Source organism: Chiloscyllium punctatum, chromosome 5 (genome assembly GCF_047496795.1).
Source record: "Chiloscyllium punctatum isolate Juve2018m chromosome 5, sChiPun1.3, whole genome shotgun sequence".
Classification (NCBI taxonomy): Eukaryota; Metazoa; Chordata; class Chondrichthyes; order Orectolobiformes; family Hemiscylliidae; genus Chiloscyllium; species Chiloscyllium punctatum.
This window is the reverse complement of record NC_092743.1, coordinates 127579249-127601118: the sequence shown is the minus strand read 5'-3', so window position 1 is coordinate 127601118 and position 21870 is coordinate 127579249. Positions and strand designations below refer to the sequence as shown.

At 38.0% G+C, this 21870-nt stretch overlaps 1 protein-coding gene and 1 long non-coding RNA gene across 4 annotated transcripts in view; one reads left to right on the top strand and one right to left on the bottom strand.

Moving 5' to 3' along the window:
- Positions 1-1288, bottom strand: part of LOC140477419 (transmembrane protein 200A-like) — a 43289-nt gene extending 42001 nt beyond the window's left edge. For 2 of the 3 annotated variants that reach the window (XM_072571278.1, XM_072571277.1), the window contains exon 1: positions 1138-1288. The gene's annotated coding sequence lies outside the window, so the exon portion shown is untranslated. The remainder of the gene's footprint in view (positions 1-1137) is intronic. The other variant, XM_072571279.1, reaches the window with a different exon arrangement.
- Positions 1155-21486, top strand: LOC140477421 (uncharacterized). Its single transcript, XR_011960722.1, has 3 exons — positions 1155-1303; positions 8236-8345; positions 19806-21486. It is a non-coding gene; the product is annotated as an uncharacterized lncRNA (long non-coding RNA).
- The last annotated feature ends 384 nt before the right edge of the window (positions 21487-21870 follow it).

Below are 21870 nucleotides of genomic sequence, written 5' to 3'. Positions count from 1 at the left end.
TTTAAATCGCCCACGTATTCACAACTAATTACCATTCCTTCTGGGGAAAACACCATGTGTTTCTAAGTATTTATGCATACATGCACATTTTAGATTTATGGACCTTCATACAAGCATATATACAGACCATACAGTTAGAATGGTACGTTCACAGTACACTCAGCAAAAAGTTACACATCTGGGAGCAAGATTGCTTTATTTTCCAAAGGCCAAGGGTGTTTGAGTTTAGATGACTGAGGAAAAAGAACAAATGCTAATACCCAAATTACTGTTGGTTAAAATACATATGCAGTATCATCATAATTAAACAACACTGACAATATAATTCTCTGAATGAAAAGAAAGCCTGTGACTTTGCAAAGAAAGAATTGAACATGTTTTAGCTTCTACTAGTTACAGATCATTTGGAGAATATCAATTTTCAAGTGAAGGTTGAGTAAAGATGATAATAAACAGAAAATAATTATTGTGTTTTAAAATAAACATTGCTGAGCCTTACGAAGACATGCCAACCAAGTTATACCAGGAAATCAAATCCAACTCCAGTCTATCTCGTAAAGCAATTTTACTAGGATTATACACAGGATACAGATTGCTAATTGATAGAATTTATTTCCTCCCCAAAAAACTTGCTTTGTTAAATTTTAGATTCAGGTTTGTTTATGATTTTATCTGTTGCATCCTACTGGGAATTAACAGATGTATATGTCATCTCACATTTGTTGACTTTTTAGCTATTTTGTTTGAAAGCATACGAAAACAACAACAACTTTAGAATGGATTAATGACAATCAAACAAAGGTTTGATGAAGCAAAGTTTCCTAGAAAATGAAAAACTGTAATTGCCCACTTCACACTTTTTAGACAATAAATAAATGGCATTGCATCTTCCAAGTCTTTCATCACTTAAGAGTAAATGCAATAGGTTTAATGCTCACCGAGATCTCAGGAAATAACACTATTGCATTAACAAACAAAAAAAAGTCGCGTCCAGAAATTGCGAACTGATTAACTTTGGAAGAGGTTTATTTAGAGATTTTTAAAAAAGAACATTGAGCAGAGGTTGCTGTTGACAGCTCGACTCGCCCACTTCAAAATGGAGGCCGGCAAGAGACGGCTTCAAGGGGCTTCACTTACCAGAGTCTGACGGCTCGGCTTAGTCCGGGAGACCGGTCCTCGGGCAGGATCTTGTCAGGGATGAGGTTTGGCCTTCCCGGCCGGCTCGGGGGAAGGCGAGGCATCGCCTGGAGAAACCCCGTAGGCCGCTGCCCATCTTGTCCGAGGGGAGACGGCAACCATTTGGGTAAGTTTCACATTTTCCACCCACTCTGTCTCCTGACACCCCCACGCCCAGAAAAAAAAAACACACACACACAACCCGAAAAGTCTCCGATTGTGTTTCGTCGCTGTTTATCTCCTTGCGGGCTGCTCATCTGATGAGAAGCTCCCTGACTTCGCCGTTGCTAGGATACCGTCGCTGCAGCTTCTGAGGGAGTAACTGCCATTTAAACTCTACTCTTCCAACAACAAAACCTGTCTGTCTAACTGCTCATTTAAAACCTCGTTCTTCACTGCCTGAAAAACAAAGTGCAGCACTGGCCAGCCGAGCTGAGGAAAATCACTGGCATTCTGATTTACTATTGTGTTTTTTTATTCAGATTTAATACTGTTTCTCTTTTTGATTCTGATGTAATAGTGTTTCTTTTTTGATTCTGATTTAATAGTTTCTTTTTTATTCTGATTTAATACTGTTTCTTTTTTTGATTCTGATTTCATATTGTTTCTTATTTTGAGAAAGTAGCAGACATCCAGCCAGATCTGTGCGCAACACCTCCCCCCACCCCCCAAGCAAAGCAAAACATGCATCCCACTGATTGAAAAATTTACCCCCTAGCAGAAAAGGAACTTCACACAGCAAACTATGCCCCTGGAAGCTGGTCCTGTGAGATATACCATCAGTGACAATATTCTTGGTCAATGTAGAAACAAATGCTAGAATTTTATGCCCTACCTTATCTACTTTTATCACTGAGTTAAAACCATCCCTTTAACTATTCATTTTTCATAGCTTGTGTTCTTACCCACTAGTGCATTTTATCTTTGCAAAGTCCAATGTACAGCTGCGACCGCAGGGTTTGTGTGTGTGTGTGTGTGTGTGTGCTTAGTCATCACGCTGTGTAAGGGAATATGATTGTTATCTTCCCATTGCATTAAAAAACCATAATCAGCAAACTAAATGACACCCAAACGCATTATGTTCTTCACTGATCTGTTTATTTCAGCTATGTCATCGGTTTGCACTTTTACTTCCACTGTCATTTGAACTTCCCAGTGGAAATTGTTACCTAAGAAAAATTCCTGTTATCAATTATTTTTGTACTGTGGTTGAAATGATTTCTAGTAACATCTGTCAAAATACGCTTCAGATGCTGTGGGTACAGTAAAAGTGTCATTTGGAAGCTAGCTGTTGAGCATCTCATCACATACAAAGTCATTCATCAAAGATTTTAGCTTCCAATTAGTGCTTTTTATCTTTTTTTGTTCTTTTATGGGATGCAAACATTGCCAGCAAGGCAAATATTTGTTGTCTATCCCTAATTTCCCTTGTGAAAATGAGAGTGAGCTTAGTTTTTAAACTGTTGTGGTCCATCTCGGTGTAGGTATACAATGAGTAAAAGTAATATAGCTCCAACTCATAACTGTGTGTGTCTTGAAGGAAAATATGCAGGTGGTGGTGTTCAGGCGTGTCTGATTCCTTTATTTTTTGAGGTGTTTGAGGCTTCAGGTTTGGGAGATGCTATTGAGCAAGGGCTGACACATTTCTGCAGTGCATCTTAATGCTGACAGTGTTTCTGGGCAGTGTTAACGATGCTAATCATGGGAGATTCAGGGATGGTAACACTGCTCGAATAAAACAAAGAATTGAAGATGCTGGAAATTTGAAACAAAAACAGAAATATCAGGCAAAACCATCAGTTCTGGCAGCATCTGTAGGATTTGAAATGTTAACTTTGCTTCTTTCCCATGGATGTTGCCAGACCTGCTAAATTTCACCAGCAATTCTGATTTTCATATTGTAACATTACTGAATGTCATGAGCAGATTGTTACATTCTCTCTTTTGGTGATGCTTATAGCCAAGCACTCTGTGGTAAATTGTTACTTACCACTTAAGGGTTAAGCCTTGTGGTGTTAATGTCTTGTTGCATATGGACATAGAATGCTTCAAGATCCAAAAAGTTGTAAATGGCATCTTGTATTATGAAATTATCAGTGAATATATTTGCCATTGTCCTTACAATGCAGGGAAGATTGCTGATGAAGCAACTGAAGATGTTTGGGCCTTAGACACCACAGGGAGGAACTTTGGAGCTCTTGTGGGTCAGTGGTAGTGCCCCTCCCTCTGGACCAGATGGCCTGGATTCAAAGTGCACCTGCTTCAGAAGTGTGTACTAATATCTCTGAACAGATTGGTTAGAAAATATCTACACCGAAGAATTGTTGTAGTGACTCTTAGTCCTAAGATGCTTGGCTTTCAACAACCACAATCCTCTCTTCCTTTTGTGTGAGGTATAATTCCAACCAGTAGAGAGTTTTTCTATTGATTCTGATTGAATTCTGTTTTGAATGTAAGTTTGCTCATTGAGCTGAAAGGTTTGTTTTTAGACATTTTGTCACTATACTAGGTAACATCATCAGGTAATAAGTAGGTTAGACCAGAGAAACCCAGTGGATGTTCTCTACCTAGACTTCCAAAAGGCCTTTGATAAAGTACCTCACGGGAGGCTGCTGAATAAGGTAAGAGCCGCTGGTGTTTGAGGTAAGCTACTGGCATGGATTGAGGATTGGCGTCTGACAGAAGACAAAGAGTTGGGATAAAAGGTTCTTTTTCAGAATGGCAACTAGTGGTGTCCCTCAGGGTTCGGTGTTGGGCCTGTAGCTGTTCACTTTATATATTAATGATCTGGATGAAGGGACTGGGGGCATTCTGGCAAAGTTTGCCAATGATACGAAGTTATGTGGATAGGCAGGTAGCTCTGAGGAGGTGGGGAGGTTGCAGAAAGATTTAGACAGTTTAGGAACGTGGTCAAGAAATGGCTGATGAAATTCAATGTGAGCAAATGTGAGGTCTTGCACTTTGGAACAAAGAATACAGTCTTAGACTATTTGCTAAACAGTGAGAAAATTCATAAAGCTGAAGTACAAAGGGATCTGGGAGTGCTAGTCCAGGATTCTCTAAAGGTTGACTTGCAGGTGGAGGTCGTGGTTAAGAAAGCAAATGTAATGTTGTCATTTATATCAAGAGGTTTGGAATGTAAAAGCATCAATGTGTTACTGAGATTTTATGAAGCTCTGGTTAGGCCCCATTTAGAATACTGTGTCCAGGTTTGGGCCCCACACCTCAGGAAGGGCATGCTGGCACTGGTGCATGTCCAGCGGAGATTCACAGGGATGATCCCTGGAATGGTAGGCCTAACATACGATGAATGGCTGAGGATCCAGGGATTGTATTCAGTAGAGTTTAGAAGGTTGAGGGGAGATATAATAGAAACTTAGAAGATAATGCATGGTTTAGAAAGGGTGGACGCTGGGAATTTGTTTCCATCAGATGGGGAAACTAGGACTCGTGGACACAGCCTTAGAAATAGAGGGGGTCAATTTAAAATGGAAATGAGGAGACATTTCTTCAGCCAGAGAGTGCTGGGCTTGTGGAATTCATTGCCATGGAGCGCAGTAGAGGCTGGAACATTAAATGTCTTCAAGGCAAAGATTGATAAATTCTTAATCTCGCAAGGAATTATGGAATTTGGGCCATGATTGAATGGTGGAGTGGACTCGATGGGCTGAATGGCCTTACTTCAACTTCTATGTCTCATGGTCTTATCAGTGAGCCTCTGGTGAAGCACTGGTGGTATGGTCTGCTTTTTATTTATGTGTTTAGGTTTCCTTGGTGATGTCATTTCTGGTTCTTTTTGTCAGGGGGCCTAAGTGGGATCCAAATCAATATGCTTGTTGATAGATTTCCGGTTAGAATGCCATGCTTTTAGGAATTCTCACACGTGTCTCTGTTTGGCTTGTCCTAGGATGGATGTCCCACTCGAAGTGGTGTCCTTCTTCCTCTGAATGTAAAGATACTAATGAGAGTGAGGCATGTCTTTTTGTGGTTAGTTGATGTTCATATATCCTGTGGCTAGTTTTCTGCCTGTTTGTCTAGAAACCCAAGACACTCTCCACGACATGAAAGACATCCTGGAAATGACTGCCAGCTACTTAGACCCCTTGGCATCACGGTAGCCCACAAACCCACCAACACACTAAAATGGCAGCTAATGAACTTGAAAGACCCTACACAGACAACTAGCAAAAAAAATGTAATTTATGAAATATCTTACAAGAACTATAACAAACACTACATTGGACAAACAGGAAATGACATCAACCCAAAGAAACCTTAACACATAATTAAAAAGTGGGCAATACCACCTGTGCTTCACTGGAGGTTCACTGACGATGTTACCTAGTATGATGACAAAACATCTGAAAATGAATCTTCCAGCTCAGCGAGCAAACTTACATCCAGAACCTCAACCTGAGCTACAAATCTTCTCAAAACTTGCTGAATTCTGTTTTGTTAGGACTTCTTGATGCTCAGTCAAACAAATGCCATCTTGATGTCAACAGCATGTCTTGCCTCACCTCTAAAATGTTAACGTATTTGTCCTTTTTCTAGACAGATGCTGCAATGAGGTTTGAAGCCAAGTAGCCCTGATTTTAAAAAATAATTCCTTCTTTATTCTTTCAAGGGATGTGGGTGTTGACAGCAATGCCACTATTTATTGCCCATCCCTAATTGCCCAGAGGATTTTTCAAAGTTAACCAATTTGCAGTTGTCTGCAGACAGGTGTAGCCCAGACTAGGTAAAGATGGCAGATTTCCTTCCCTAAAGGATATGGTCACTAATAGGGTTTTTATTCCAGATTTTTATTGAATTCAAGTTTTACTATCTGCTGTATGCTTTGAACCTCTGCCTCCAGAACACTAATCTGGAGTGCAGTTGCATTATCGTGAGGCCATCACCTTCATCTTTTAATGGAACCCAAACTAAGTAATCAGTGAGCAGGTATTAACCATGATAGATGATAGATGACACTCCCATAAATTTGCTGAACCTCAAGAGTTGATTGAAGAGACAATAATTGGTGGGATTAGATTTGTCCTGCTTTTGTGGAGCTGGACAATTTTTCATATTATTGGGTTAATGGCAGTTTAGCTGCACTGAGATAGCTTTGCTAATGACGCTGTTAAATCTGAAGCACTAGTCTTTTGTACTATAGTTGGAATGCTGTCAAGGTCCATTCCCTTTGCTATATCCAGTGTTTCTTGATATCAGCTGGAGTGAATTAAATTTTTTGAAGACTGATTTGTGATATTGGGGACAGCAGGAGGAAACTGACATTGATCATCCACTTCTGGCAAATGTTTCAGATTTCTTTGAAGAAAAATCCTAATTTTATCTTCTCTAATTCCAGTTTATTTTACTGATGAAGGCCATCTGTAAATTGATTAAGTATTTTTTCCTTTTATTTTGCCTGGTCTTTCAAATATCCGTATTCCAGAACTCAGTTCACAAGAGCTATCAATACAAACAAAAAAAAGCATATTTAGATGATTCATCTGTTTAAACCATAACCAAAACAACATAAACAAAAATAAAAGTCAGATTTTTAAAAGCAGAAGTGTAGAATTTGTGATTACTTGTATTAGGATATTAACAATGCTGGCAAACTCAACGTTTTCTTTCAATCCATAGTTATCCTAAAGTGGCACTGGGCCTATTTCTTTCCGAACTGTGGCATTGTGTACACTGATAATGCTCCCACAATGATATTATGTAGGAATTACCAGAATTTAAAATCAGTATGCAAGCAAATGGTAGTAAATGTCCAAGCAAGTCAGAATGGTGTATAACTTGGAGAGGACCTTGAAATTGTCAGTATTTGCATAATCTTGCTGCTCTTGTCCTGTTTCATAGTAAAGCTTGTGGAATAGGTTAGTATCTCGAGCGAAAGATGGCACCTTCGACATTGTAGCATTCCCTCTGGGCTCAACTGAAATGTCAGTCTAGGTTGCATACACAGGACCTTCTGTGTCATTTTAATCTATGTTCTTCTGACTCAAATATAAGAGAATTGCCCTGAGTCAAACTGACATCCTGTTGTAACAGAGTTAGAGAAGAAGAATTCATTGGAGGACTCATTTCAAATTCACATCAGGCAGGAGAGATGACACTAGATCTCACTGCTTAATTTCATCCCAATTTCCATTGATAATCTGTTCAAATTTGCACTGGACAGAAGAAATAAATTTACCACATCGAATTGTTGGATTTTAGAATAGGGTAATTCACAACACCTCTTTTTTTTATCACTTTTACCATTTGTCTCTTCATAATAATTTTAACTCTTGTTAAAAACAGCACAGAAATAGTAAAGTTTTTAAAAAATGCAGACCATGCACAGTTCTGAACCTTTTTTTTGCTTACACATGTAATAAATTCAGATTTATTAGTACTGTTTTTATTCTGAGATCTGAGCTATGTAGGACTTTAGTGGCATGTTCTTATTTCAGTATTCTTGTTTTTTTTTATGTTCTAACCTTGCTCCGCTTAATGTTTTTCTTGAGATAATTAATAGCTAAACTCTAAAACCTCAAATGGCTAAATCATGTCAACAATATCCGGCTGAAAATAAGATTTTTGCCTTCCTGATAGTGTTTGACATTGGGGTGACTGGAATGTGAGTTTTATTTTTGTAAATAAAGACAGAATGCACATTTTAACAGTATCTCTTAAAATCTGGTTTATTGTACAAGGCTGCATCTGTCTACTATATACAGAGACATTAAGAAAGTTATGCAATTAGCATCTCAAAGGAACACGTTTAGACTATACTTGCCAGCATATGCAGCAGATTTAAACATAGAATAGGTTTAAAATGGCAGATGGTATTCAGATTTCCAATTAAACACATGCTATTTGAATTTTTAGCAATATAATAAGACATAATGGTATCTGGACATAATGAATCAAGATAATTAGAAAATACTTTTCCTAATTATTCAAAGTCTTTAAATTCTATTTTTATTGAGATTGTAAATATAATTGCCAATTAAGTGACAGATGTATAAGCAGTTATGATGCTCTTGTCTAATTCACTTGACCATTGTTGTTTCAAAGCTACATGGATTCCATATACAGTAATCAGCAAGGTCCAGTGAATGTGAAATATACCAAGAACTGGATGGGTACAGTAGAGTTCTGGTTGTGCAGCAGCAGTTTGATTTCAGGTGAGCAATTTGTGTCTGTAATAACATAAAATCCAACACTCACAAAATATGTTTCTGTAATTTTATTTTACATTTTTTGGAACATTTCTGCTCAGTGTGCCTTTTTAGATTGGTATTTTTTTACATTAAATAAAGAGATAAATCTAATATCAGTTTGTAAAAGTATTTACTGAAATACTGCAAATATTAAAATTTTAAAATCCAGAAAATGCTGGAAATACTCAGCAAGCAGAATCTCAAAGGAGAGAAACAGGGAGTTAATGGGTCAAATTTTCATTTAGCTGAGGAACAGAAACTGAGTTGGGTAATTTCATATTACCAACTATTGTACCGGTTGTGTGGACATTTACCTGTGTCAAAAGTCATTTTGGAAATGCTTTGGATACTGCAGGGGTGTTGGTGATGCTACTCACCTACAAATGGCAGATTGTCATTTAAAGAACCTATTAAACCTGCTGTCATGACATTGGCTGGTATTTTCCACTACACGTCCGAGGCTGCTGAGCCCATCATGTGCTTGATGAATTTAGGCACTTTCCCAGTGGCAGACTGTGAATGGTAAATACTCCAAGCCATTCTACCTCTCAAGTATAGCCACTCAAGAGTCACAGATGTTATGGTGCAGAAGGAGGCTATTTGGCCCATCGTTTCTGCACCAGCTTTCCAAATGAGTACCATGATTTAATGCCATTCTCCTGCTTTTCCCCCCAAAATCTTACACATTGTTTCTTTTTCAAGAATCATTCAATGCCCTTTTGAATGTATCAATTGAAATGCTACCACCACATTTCCAGGCAGTGCATTCCCGACCCAAACCATGTTCTGTGTGATAAAGCTTTCTCTCGCCTCACACTTACACATGGAGTGATTTCCAAAGGAAGTATGCTCTTGTTTTTGAACCATCCTTTAGATTCATTCACGTATTGTGTGTATCATTGGGCCTGCCTTACATGCCCATCCTAGATGTTCTTGAGAAAGTAGTAGGGAGCTGTCTTCTTGAATCACTGCAGTCCATTTGTTGTAGGTAGACCCACAATTCTGTTAAGCTGGGAGTTCAAAGATTTTGACCCAGAAGCAATGAAGAAATTGTGGTGTATTTCCAAGTCAGAACATTGTGCAGCCGAGAGGTAAACTTGCAGGTGTGGTGTTTCCATGTAACTGCTGCCTTTGTCCTTCTGGGTGGTAATGGGTGTGGGTTTGGACGGTACTATCTGTGGATCTGTGGTTAATTTCTAAACTGCATCTTGTAAATGATTTACACCATTGCTATTGAGTATCTGTGGTGGAGAGTAAATGTGGTAAAAATCAAGTGTCCTAGATGGTGTTAAGAATTTTGAAAGTTGTTGGAGATGCATTCACCCAGACAAATGGGGAGTATCCCATCAGATCCCTGATTTGTGCTTTGTAGGTAGAGGACAGATTTTGAGGAGTCATGTGGCAAGTTACTTGCTAGCCTCTATCTGCTCTTGTTGTTATAGTACTTATATAGTGAGTCCAGATCAGTTTCTGGTCAATGGTGATTTCCCTCACCTCCCAACATCTAAGGATATTGATACTGGGGGGTTCAATGATGGTAATGTGCAGTGTGCAGTGTGCTGCTATGGTCTTGTTGTTAAAGTGCTTGCCTAATAAGCAGGTGATGCTGCATTCAAATCTGGACGCAGAGTCATTCGGGACACTTAAGCAACTGCTGGACATGCACATGGATATCAGTGAGGTTAAGTTATTATATTTTACATTAGGATTAAACCTCTGCACAACATCATGGGCCTAAGGCCCTGTTCTATGCTGTACTTTTCTATGAATGTGTTATGACATGGAGGTGAGCCCCTCTGTTAATTAAACCAAACACCCAGAAAAAGCTCACCTTGCCTTGTAATCTGATAAAATATGAGTGACAGAGAACTCTCCAATTCCATTATTTAAGGAAAATAACATCAATTTATTTATAACTCTAAAAGTGAATATTAAACAACTATTCACAACTGTAAGCCCCCTTTTCCCTTAACTGCTTGCTATCTGACTTCAATTTTATAACAATTGACTGTTCCAGTAAAACACTTATTAAAATTACGTCAACTTAATTTCAAAACCACGCAGTTGCTGTCATCTTCTGTGTGTTCATTCTTCCAGTTGAGTTATCTTCTTTCTTTTTAATGCGAGTATGTTTCACATGAAAAGGTACCTTTGTTAGAGAGTGTTTCCTAATTTCATAGAGAGCAAGGTGTTAGATGGGTAATTAGCTCTCTCTATGGTAGCTGCTCTTTGATCAGTTTTCAAAATGTCTGCATCCTTATAACCCCAACATCGTATTGTATCATTGGTTCGATGTTGACAAAATAATAAATTCAAACCCAATTGGGTTTTAGTATCCTGGGGCGTAATTCAGCTTGATGGATTAAATTCAAATTGTCAAAACAGCAACTAAAACTCAGGTATCCATTTCACAGTCAAATGTTACATATTTTCAATTTTCCAGTACACACTGGAACTGCCATCTAGTCATATACACAGGTGCTTGTAACCTGACAGTTCAGAACAGCATCCTCTCTCTCTTAAAGGTACAGTGCCCACCATCAACTTCATAACAAATATAAGGGGGTGATGGTTAGATTCTCCCTTGATGAAGATGGTCAATGTCTGGTGCTTGTGTCACCTTGCCTATCCTGGTAATCCACTGGTTAGTTAGGATCAATTATGCAGAGCTATGAGTTAAGATCTCATCAGCAACTGGGGAATTCAGTTAACCTAACAATTCTAGACTTAAAAAGAATGGAGTGCCAGTGATCATAATCATGGATTGTCCTTTTAAGGAAGCCCATCTACTGTCCTCCTTTAGTTCAGATATAAGCCTTGTTAAACTGCCTTCTGAAATGACCTAGCAAACCATTCAATTTTCAAGATGACAGCTCATCACCATTCCTCAACGATAATTAGGGATGGGCAATATATGCTAGCCATGACAATCACTGCTTCAATCCACAAATATCTTTTTAGATTTTTTTTTGTTTCCATGTGGAACACTGCATTTCTTTACAATGATTTTGATCTATTACCTATCTTCCCAATACTATCCAAGTTTTTTTTGTTATTGACCATGAAGTTGAATGATCACTTCTTTTAAGAATAAAAAAGAGCTTTACTTATTCATAAAGTTGGTTCAGTCAAATGAAAAGCCTGTTTGGATTTAAGGACAGTGCTCCCTCATAACACTATTAAATGAATGGACATATTCCCTTAATGGCTGAGTGGATAAAGGAAAAGGGTGTTTTTTAGTTTGCTTTGCTCCTACAAGAAATCACTGAGGGGAGAAGAGATACTTTCCATTGCAACATGATCAAGGGTTAGTAAAAGTTTTTTTGCTACTTTTCTTTCCTTGTCAAAACACACTTGCACTTTTATGGATGCTGGTAGAATTTCTGATTGAAGTTCTTCATTTTGTTCATGAATAAGCATTTGTGTCCCCACTATTTTCCATCCCTGTACAACTTATGGCTGAACCATCAAGGGAAGCTTCCAAGATTCCAATTAACAGAACAGGACTTGTTTTGAAATTTGCCCCACATGAGTTTATCTGAATATCTCTAATTTTAAATGGAGCTTTTACCAAGTAACACCATGAGAGATTTAGATTTAGACTTGGATTTTATTTGTCAAGTGTACTCAATTACAGATGTACAGGTATACAATAAAGTGTATAATGTCGCCACACAAGGCACCATCTTGGGTACCAAGATACCTAGGTATAAAAAACTTAGGTACAAAGTAGGAAGAGAAACAGAGCTAAAAAGCTAAGCATTACTTCATCGAAGAAATAGAAAAAATAAATACCATATTGCAAATAAGCTAGCAGTTGTCCACATCTGGTAGACGTATTATATTATAATTATAATTCAATATAATTTCATAGAATAACCTTGAATTTGAGGCACTCCCTGTGAGTATGGAGGAGGCGGGTTCAATTTAAGCATTCCAAAGGCAATTAGACTGTTATTTGAAGAGGAAGATGGTGTACGGTTATAGGGAGAAGGTAGGACAATGACACTAATTGATGTGCTAATTCATAGAGACAGGGCAACAATGGGGACTGAATGGCCCAATTTGTGCAGTAATAATTCTATGAAGCAATGAGCTGTGTTGCGTTCAGAAAGCCTGTGGTGAACAAACATCTCTGTCAGAACACAGGATGTTTGATGTAGGAAACACGTGCAATGGGTATTGTAGCTTCAATTTTGGGGCAAAGGCAAGTTGTTGGGGTAGGTTGGAGGGAACTTTAATTTGTACTAATCGTTTTAAAAATAGATGCTTTATTAGTATCAAAAAGACACTTCAAATGCATGTAAATTGTTAATAAATCAGAAAAATGTCTATATACAGTATGTGTCTCCATTTTTAAGTTTATATGCGCATATGGATAAAATTAGGATATGGTGAAAAACAGAGTTGAATATTAGAACATTAGAGCCAAGACATCATATGGTTTGGTGAGCCACAAAAAATGAGAAAATATACATATTTTTATCAAACAATATCTTATGTCATTCCTCCTTTTTCCCCTTTGAAATCTTTGTACCCATCCACAAGCAGGCCCTGTTTTTGTGAAGAATACTTTAATAATTTTTTGTGGAGAAGCACATCGTCAGAGCTTTAAAACCCAGACACAGACCAGCCATCAGGGCCCTCAACATTAGGAAATCAGTACAGTGGTGACATTCAATACAGCAAGAATGGCTGAGTTCACAATTTCATTTGCCATCTAAACATATTGATCTGTGTTAAGTGACAAGCAAAATAGATCAGAAGGGTAATTCTAATGTTGGGTACTGCATTTGGGGAGTGATATGCACATCTCGGCCAACAGCAGTACTTTAATCCATGCCTTTTTATTCGCTGTAAGTACCTTGGCAGTTTACTGATTATTCTGTGGCAGAGTCCAATGATATACACCGTGTTATTGGCACTAACAAATGGAATTGAACAATAAGATGCTTTTACCTTTTGTAAACTGCACTCCTGCTGTACCTAGTAGTATATTCCTGGTTCCATTCATACTTTTGTCCCTGGGATCGGTACTGTTTGGGAAGAAGGCTATCTGACCTTTTGCCTGGGTGTTTGTCGATTTATCGGTACGAATGTAGTGTAACAGCCCCCAAATAAGATTGGAAGCAAAGAGCTCATTTCCTGAGCAACCATTTTTTAAAAAAATGTAAATTTAACTTTTTGTTTGTCAGGGCCTATGTATAGCAGTGTTCTGAAAGTGAATGCAAATGCCTCACTCTTTATTTTTACTGAAACTGCCACTTACTATTTCTGAACTCTGGATAAGCCGATTAACTAATAGCATTTGTATCAAGTGTTCAAACTATAAAATTGACGGTAGATGTGGCAAATCTGAAAAAAAATGTCTTGCGCATTGCTACAGGGTAACTTGCTTCTGCAGAAGGATGTACAGTCCATATTTTCCAATCCATTCAGTTGCTTAAGCAGAATTGAGAATGTACTTGACAGGAAATTGCTGATATACCTCTGTGTGTCACTGTTCTTTGGTGCAAGAGTCTCAGCATCCCACAAGAAGAAAACTCAAATACATTGTTTGAAAAGCCATTTCATTTTCAGAATATTTCCATTTCAAAGAAGTACCACTATCCCTGACAATTTGTAACTTTTTTGGACTCTGCCATAAGTTTGGATGAAAGTGACAGTTTCTTTTGAATACTGCCACTTTCCTGGCCAAAGTTTTATAGCATGCAAGTTTTGAAAAACAAATAGAATTTCAGGAGTAATACAAATGATTCTTTGTATGACTGAAACTCTTGTCATTCATAACTTTGTTTTCGTATTGTATGATGGGGAAACATTGAATGCAAAACAACCTACTGCTCTAAAATTCTTCCACAGTTTAATGTTTAGCCCACTTGTATTTTTCCATGTTTGAAATTCTTTCAACTTTTCCTAAATTATTCATCTTAAAGACACATTATTCATTCATGTGATCTAGATATTGCTGGCAGTGGCAATATTTATTACACTCACTATTTACGCTTGATTAGCTGATGGCAAGCTGGTTTCTTGAACAGCTGCAATCAGTTTGATGAAGATAATTGCATTGTTCTGGTTGAGAGTTACAGTATTTTGACCCAGTGATAAAGAAAGAATGGTGAATTTTAAAAACAAGGAATAAAAGAAAAATATTCCAGGTCAGGATGCTGTGAGCATTGGAGGGGAACTTGGAATTGGCAGTGTTTCTTTGCGTCAACTGCCCTTTTCCTTCTAGAAGTAGTGGTTACCAGTTTGGAAGGTGTTTCTGCAGATGCCCTGGTAATTTGCTGCAACACGTCTTGTGGATGGTAAAACTATAAATATGTCTTGCTGGTGATGGAGTTTGATTTTTATTCATTCATGGAATGTGATGTCACTGGCAGGACCAACATTGATTACCCATCTCTAATTGTCCTTGAATGGAGTTGCTTACTACTCCAATTTAGAGGGCACTTAAGAGTCAACTACATTACTGTGGGTCTGGAGTCACATGTAGGCCAAAACAGGTAAGGATACCATATTTCCTTCCTTAGAGGACTTTAGTGACCCCAATGAATAGTTTGGCAAACAACAATGGCTACATTGAATGTCAAAGCAATGTGGATAGCTTATTTCTTGTTTGAGATGAGCATTGCCTCACATTGGCACAACTGTTGTCTGCCACTTAATCAGCTCAAGCTTGAGTGCTGTCAGGATTTTGCTCCCTGTAGACACAAACTGTTTCAGTATTGGAGGAGTCATGAAAGGCATTGAACAATGTGCAATCATCAGCAAATATCACCACTTCTGACTTTAGGATGGAGGTAAAGTAATTGAAGCAGCTGAAGAAGGTTGACCCCAGGAGGTTGGCCTGAGATATTCCTGCAGCAGGACTGCAATGATGTCTTTGGGCTGCACTGATTGACCTTCAAAAATGCAGTAATTTTGATTTATGCTTAGGATGACTTCAACCAGTGGAAAGTTTAACCTCAATTTCTGTTGACTTCTATTTGCAATGGCTACTTTATGGTTGAATTCTACATCGATGTCAAGAACAGTCAATCTCCCTTCTCCTCTAGTACAAGAACTTCTTTGTTCATATTTGGGACCAAGGCTATAATGAGGCCTGGAGATATGCACTCCTGGCAGAACCAAAACTGAATGGCAATTCACAGTTATTTGGGATAAAATTCTGAATAAAAGCACTGTCAATTATACCTTGTATCATTTTTATTAAGAATAAACTAGTGGGGCAGTACTTGACCAGATTGGATTGTTCCGCATTTTGTGGATATGACATATCTGGGCAATTTTCCATATTGTTGGTAGATAAGTGTTACAGCTTTACTGAGACAGTTTGGTTGAGTGAGCCAGTTAGTTCCAGAGCACATCTTCAGCAGGATACTGGGAGATTGATGGGGCCCATAGCTTTCTTCATAGCTATCCCATGTACTTGACTGCTTCTTGTTATCACCTTGAGTGAGTTTCCCTGGGGTGGGGGAGTCCAGAAGTAGAGGGCATAGGTTTAAGGTGAGAGCGGAAAGATATAAAAAAGACCTAAAGAGGCAACCTTTTCATACAGGGGTGGTGCGTGTATGGAATGAGCTGCCAGAGGAAGTGATGCAGGCTAGTACAATTGGAGCATTTAAAAGGCACCTGGATGGGTATATGAGTAGGAAGGGTTTGGAGGGATATTGGCCAGGTGCTGGCAAGTGGGACTAGATTGGGTTGGGATATCTGGTCGGGATGGACGAGCTGGACTGAAGGGTCTGTTTCCGTGCTGTACATCTCTATGACTAACATCTGTGATGCTAGGGTTTTCAGGTTGAGGTCAGGGTGGATCATCTGCTCAAGAAATCAGGCTGAATATTGTTAAAAATGTTTCAATTCTTTCGTACTTGCATGTTGCCTCTGCCATCATTGTAGGTGGGATATTAGAGAAATCTTGTCCCTCCCATTACTTGTTTAATTGCCTATCATCATTCATTGTTGGATGTAGCAGGACTCCATATTGCTAAGCAGGGATTGCTTAGCTCTAGAGTTTAATGTAACTAAACTTGCTTTTAGTCTTGTGTTGTAGCTTTAGCAGGCTGGTTCCTCATTCTTTTGCATACCTGGGGCAGTTCCTAGTATGCTCTTGCAAACACCTTGCTGAACCATTGTTTGTTATCTGACTCGATTGTAATGGTAAAGTGAGGGCTATTTAGCGGCATGAGGTTACATCTTGCAGTGGAATACAATTCTATTGCTGCTGACAGCCCAGAGTTCCTCATGAGTGGTCAGTTTTTGAGCTCTTCAATCCATTTTGAATGTATCCTATTGAGCACAGTGTAGTGCCAGGCATCAAATCAGAGCGCGTCCTTGATGTGAAGGTGGAGCTTCTTTTCCAAAAGTACTGTTCAGTGGCCCTTCCTACAATGTTGTCATGAACGTTTGCAACAGGTATATTGTAAAGGTCAAAATTTTCCCTGTATTGGCTGCACGGGCTATTAGGCAGCTATGTCCTTCAAAAATAAGCCAGCTTGGTTAGCAGAGATGTTAGTAATCCACACTTGGTGATGGACACTGAAGACACCACCTCAGAGTATGTACATTGTCCATGTTACCCTATGTTGCTCCCCAGTGGAGGAGAACTGATTCAACAGCAGATGAAGAACTGATTATTTTGCTTCTGTTTGATCTGATGCCATATATCTCATGCAATCTTGTGTCAATATTGAGCACTCCCTGGGTCATATCATCCTCCACACTATATGAACACCTTTTTTTTACAGGAACTGTACTGCCAGTGGTGCAGAACATACCCAAGGATAGCTGGGTAGTGATTTATATAAAAATGAAAAGTGAAAAGTTAATCAAAATTTGAACACAGAATAAGTTGGATAAGCTGAACACCAATTGCTACCAAATATTGGAAAAGTAGAAAAGAAGTATGTTTACTTCATTTTCAAATCAAACTAAGTATTCCAGATAGACCAAAGAACAGTCAACGAGATGGTTGGAATTTTAGAACAGAATCAATTTAATAAAAAAAAGTATTTTCTTATTCTATATCTAATTTGTCATGTCACTTCATAATATCTTATATTTAATTTTGTATACTGATTATAAACTTGTGGATTATTTGAATGTTTAAAAAAATGCTAAGAGGAAACATCCTTTCCACGTTCACTTTGTCAAGAACACTCAAGATATTAAATTCCAATCAAGTCACCGATTAGTCTTATCAGCTCCACAGAAAAAAATCCAGTCTGCCCAACCTCGCTTCGTAAGACGACATATGCATTTCCGATAGCAATTTGGTAATGCTCCTCTGAACTATCTTCAATGCACTTGCATCCTTCCTCAATTAAGACCAAAGCTGGGTATGCTATATTTGAGATGCGATCTCACCAATGCCTTGCATAACTGAAGCATAACATCCTTAACTTTTATGTTTGGTTCCCGTTGTAATAAAAGATAACGTCCCATTAGTGTCCTTGAGCATGTGCTGTACCTGCATTTTCTGATTTGCTTTTGTGACATAGTTGCCTTTTATTTAGGTTTGAAGTACTGGTCTTAGATCCAATCATAATGTGGTCACTGATACCTTGGAATGCTTTTATTGTGAGGTCATTAACTCTGTCAGATTCCACAATATCAAGTTTAACATAACCTGATCTCCAGTCAGTTCCAAAATGTGCTGCTCCAAAAAGAACTATCTCAAAAGCATCCTTATCTAGGCTACTGTTGCCAATCTGATCTTTTTTTCCTATTTGTATATAGATTACAGTCACCCATAATTATTGCTGTCTCTTTATGACAATCATCTATAGTTCTTCTTTTATACTGAGTCCAACATTTTGGTTATAGTTTGGGTGGCTGCAGATCATACTCGCACATGGTTTCTTTCTCCTGCTATTGATCATCTTCACCCAAATTCATTCTACATTCTAATCTTCTGAACCACGGCCAATTTTAACTACTGCACAAATTCCATCTTTGATTAATAATGCCCCTCTTCCACCTTTAGCTAGCTTTCTATTTTTCCTGAATGTCATATTCTCCACAATGTTCAGGATCCAATCCATGTTATTCTGTTGCCATGTCTCCATAATGGCTATCTGATAGCACACATTGATGGAAAGTTCCTCTCGCTCCTCCTATTCTCATAACATATTAAATTCCAATCAAGTCACCGATTAGTCTTACCAGCTCCACAGAAAAAAATCCAGTCTGCCCAACCTCGCTTCGTAAGACGACATATGCATTTCCGATAGCCTTGATCAAGTATCCTAAAACCTGGCACAAGACAGGCAACACAAACATATATGCTTTCACTCTTTTATTGCCGAGAACAAATCCCCCTCACTTTACTATCATGTAGTATAACTGCAACATTCCTTGTTGCACCTCCAACGTGAATAGCTTCCTGTACCATGGTCAGGTTGCTCATCTACCCTGCAGTCACCCCCTCATCCAAATAGGCTGGGAGAACCTCAAACCTCTTGGACAACTATAGAGATTGACACTACTTCACTGAGTCCCCAATTAGCTTCCCTAAGAATCACACCCTCTTGGGCCTGACCACCAACCAAATGAGAAGACCCTACATTAAATAATGCTATCATACAAAGCATCCAGGTATCTTCCCCCCCCACCTCCCTGATGCATTGCCATGTCTGTAGTTCAACCTCCAGCTCATAAGCTCCGAGCTGAAGCTGTTTGAACTTCAAATTGTGATGTAACATTGTTTTTTTTTAAATATAATTTATGTAATGCAGGTTTTGGTCCATATGTCTAAAAGGTTTTAATGATTTAACTTTTAGATACATCTGTTACCATTGGTGACTTCTTAAAAACAAAATACAGCGTGTTCCTGGTATGAAATTTAAAACAAATTCTTTGAATAAAGTACATAAAGGATGAATAAAATAATAGGTATTGTACTGCTTTCACTTTAGAAGGTGAGATTTTTTTATTCTTTTGATTTGGGAGAACACACACAGCTTGTAAAAAGCTTTTGATTTTGTTTGGCAGGATGGGAGTCTTGGATGAACCTGGATGTGTAAAATAGTAGCTCATGAGAAAGGGAGATTGTTTACAACAGTTAGTATTATGTTTTAAAGCAGTTTAGCAATAAATTTCCAAGCCATAGTTGAGTTAAAACCCTGAAGGGGTGTTTTGAATCTGAACAAATCTCAGCTTTGCTGTGTGAAGGCTTAAGGAAGAGGCCATCAGATTCTTAAGAGCAGGGAATTGAAGCCAAAGCTAAGTAAAACCCTATGTGGGCTAGAGAAGGGAATTCTCTCTGGTGTTTGAGTGTGGTAAAAGAGTGCTTTAAAATCTTTAAATTTGTGTTATTTAAGTAGTTTGGAATATTCTACTTCATCTTCTTTTGCGTAATAGACTTGTTTCAGATTTAAAAACCAAATCTGTAACATCACGTTATTTACATTTCAGTGAACAACTACCTCAATGAAACCAAAAACAAGATGCTCTATCAAGCAAGATTTCAGTCCTGGACCTGACTTGTCCAGTGATAACATCAGCTTGGATCATAAGTGACTTGGTGTAAACATATTTGCCTTGAATCATAATGGTATCCAGGAACTCTCACATGCTGCAGCTTTGACACACCACCTGTACTACCGTCACTAAGATTTAATAACTTCAGTATGTTACTCATTTAATTCTATATATTTTATTCACTTTACTACCAATTTATATACTTTGTTAAAAGTTAAAAGACTGTAACCACTTACCAGAGACTCAACAATCAGCGAGCTCCTTTACTGTAGTAGAATGAGCATCAATTCCAAACAGCTCCAATGAATCTTGTTTTCTTTTGATTTTTTTTTCATTCTAGTTCAGTAGTATCACCTTTAGTTTCAGTGTATGGATTATTTCTAATTGATATTTTAGTCATTGAATTCATATGAATAAACAAGCAAAATGTTTTTGATACAGCTCAAAAAATTTCCCAGGATATGACGCCTTTGCTAGATCCCACAGTATTGTTTACTTGGGATAAAGTTTTTATCGATTGTTCCACTTCCATCTTACTTTTACACGAGAGCATAGCTAGTGGAATCCTAAACATCATGCAGAAATCCCACCAGTTATGCTACCTACATATGCAGAAGTAGGTATATCTGTAAGGAATATACACAGGACACAATTGTTTGCTAGGTTTATTGCTTTGTATTAAAGTGTTAATTTCTTCAGAGATTGCCAGCTGTTTTAATGGGGTTGCAGTAATGCATGTTTTGGGGACACAAATATTTGATCAGAACAATAAATATGCAACTACCAATACAAGAAGAATAGATGGTAATGATTTGAGACTGGTTTGTAATGAGGATAGATTGACATTCTGCCACATCAAACTCTGGAAGACCATTTGTGATCAAATCTTTAAGTCTGATTTAAAACCAGGACAAGCATATTTAAACAAGATGGCTGAGTTGTTTAGAGAACTGTGTAGTGAGATATAGAAACTATATGGTTCCAGTACTGGCCTAAGCTAGCTGATTTGGTGTGATGGTAGGGTTTTATAAATGGTGTCAGTGACTCTGGACAGATAGGAAATCAGTTATTTTTCCCTCTTTGAATTTCTTTGTTTCAACAGAAAATAATGAAGATTGTCCAGACGCTGGGTGGGGAAAAAAGCATGAGATCCACTTGTGATAACTTTTTGGATAAAGTAACTTGGTGATATTCAATGTTTCACAACATAAAGCATGGACACTTGGTTGATGTGCCAAATGGTGGTGCTCTAGCATGAGTCAGCACTTTGAGGAGAAGATATGCAAGAAAAGACTTAAATGCCACCAATCTTCGAGGTTTCTCAGCAGAATCTCAGGAGGAACAGCTTCAACAGCTGTTTGTCATTTCACTGATGATTTCCCTGGTGGCCTCTCAAAGTAATGGAAGAAGACTAGAACAACTCAGTGGAATCTGGGGTTGAAATCTTTGTTTGCTTAGATACATAAACTAAAGTCTGAAACATTGCGTATTGATTCCATTGAACTATCCTTGTGTTTTGCATGATCAGTTGAAGCTAGTAAATGATGAAAGGAGATAAGAGCATTGTAGCAAGTCTGAACATAACAGAACTTTTATTTTAAAAATTTGCAAGCTCACTTTGAGAAAACATCACAGTTAAAAATAGTATCCATTTGAAGGTAACGTACAGCATGCCAGAATATAATAAATTATTTTTAAGCATTCCCTGTAACACAGTTCTCTTCGTCAATAATGTATTGTCAACATTTAAGTGTAATTTACAAACACTGTATTACAAATATAACAAACTCTTTCCATGAACTGAGAAGTTTTGGACTTACTCGTACACTACACGTATTAAAATGTATGGCTCTGTGTTCACTGGGAAAAATTTGATTTATTAATAACAATTTTATTCAACAACAGTATAAAAGGCATTCAATGCCATTTTTCCATCTCCTACGAACCATGAATTTGAAGCATTTGAGGTTTCTTTGTTGAAGCCTTTATTGTCAGCACC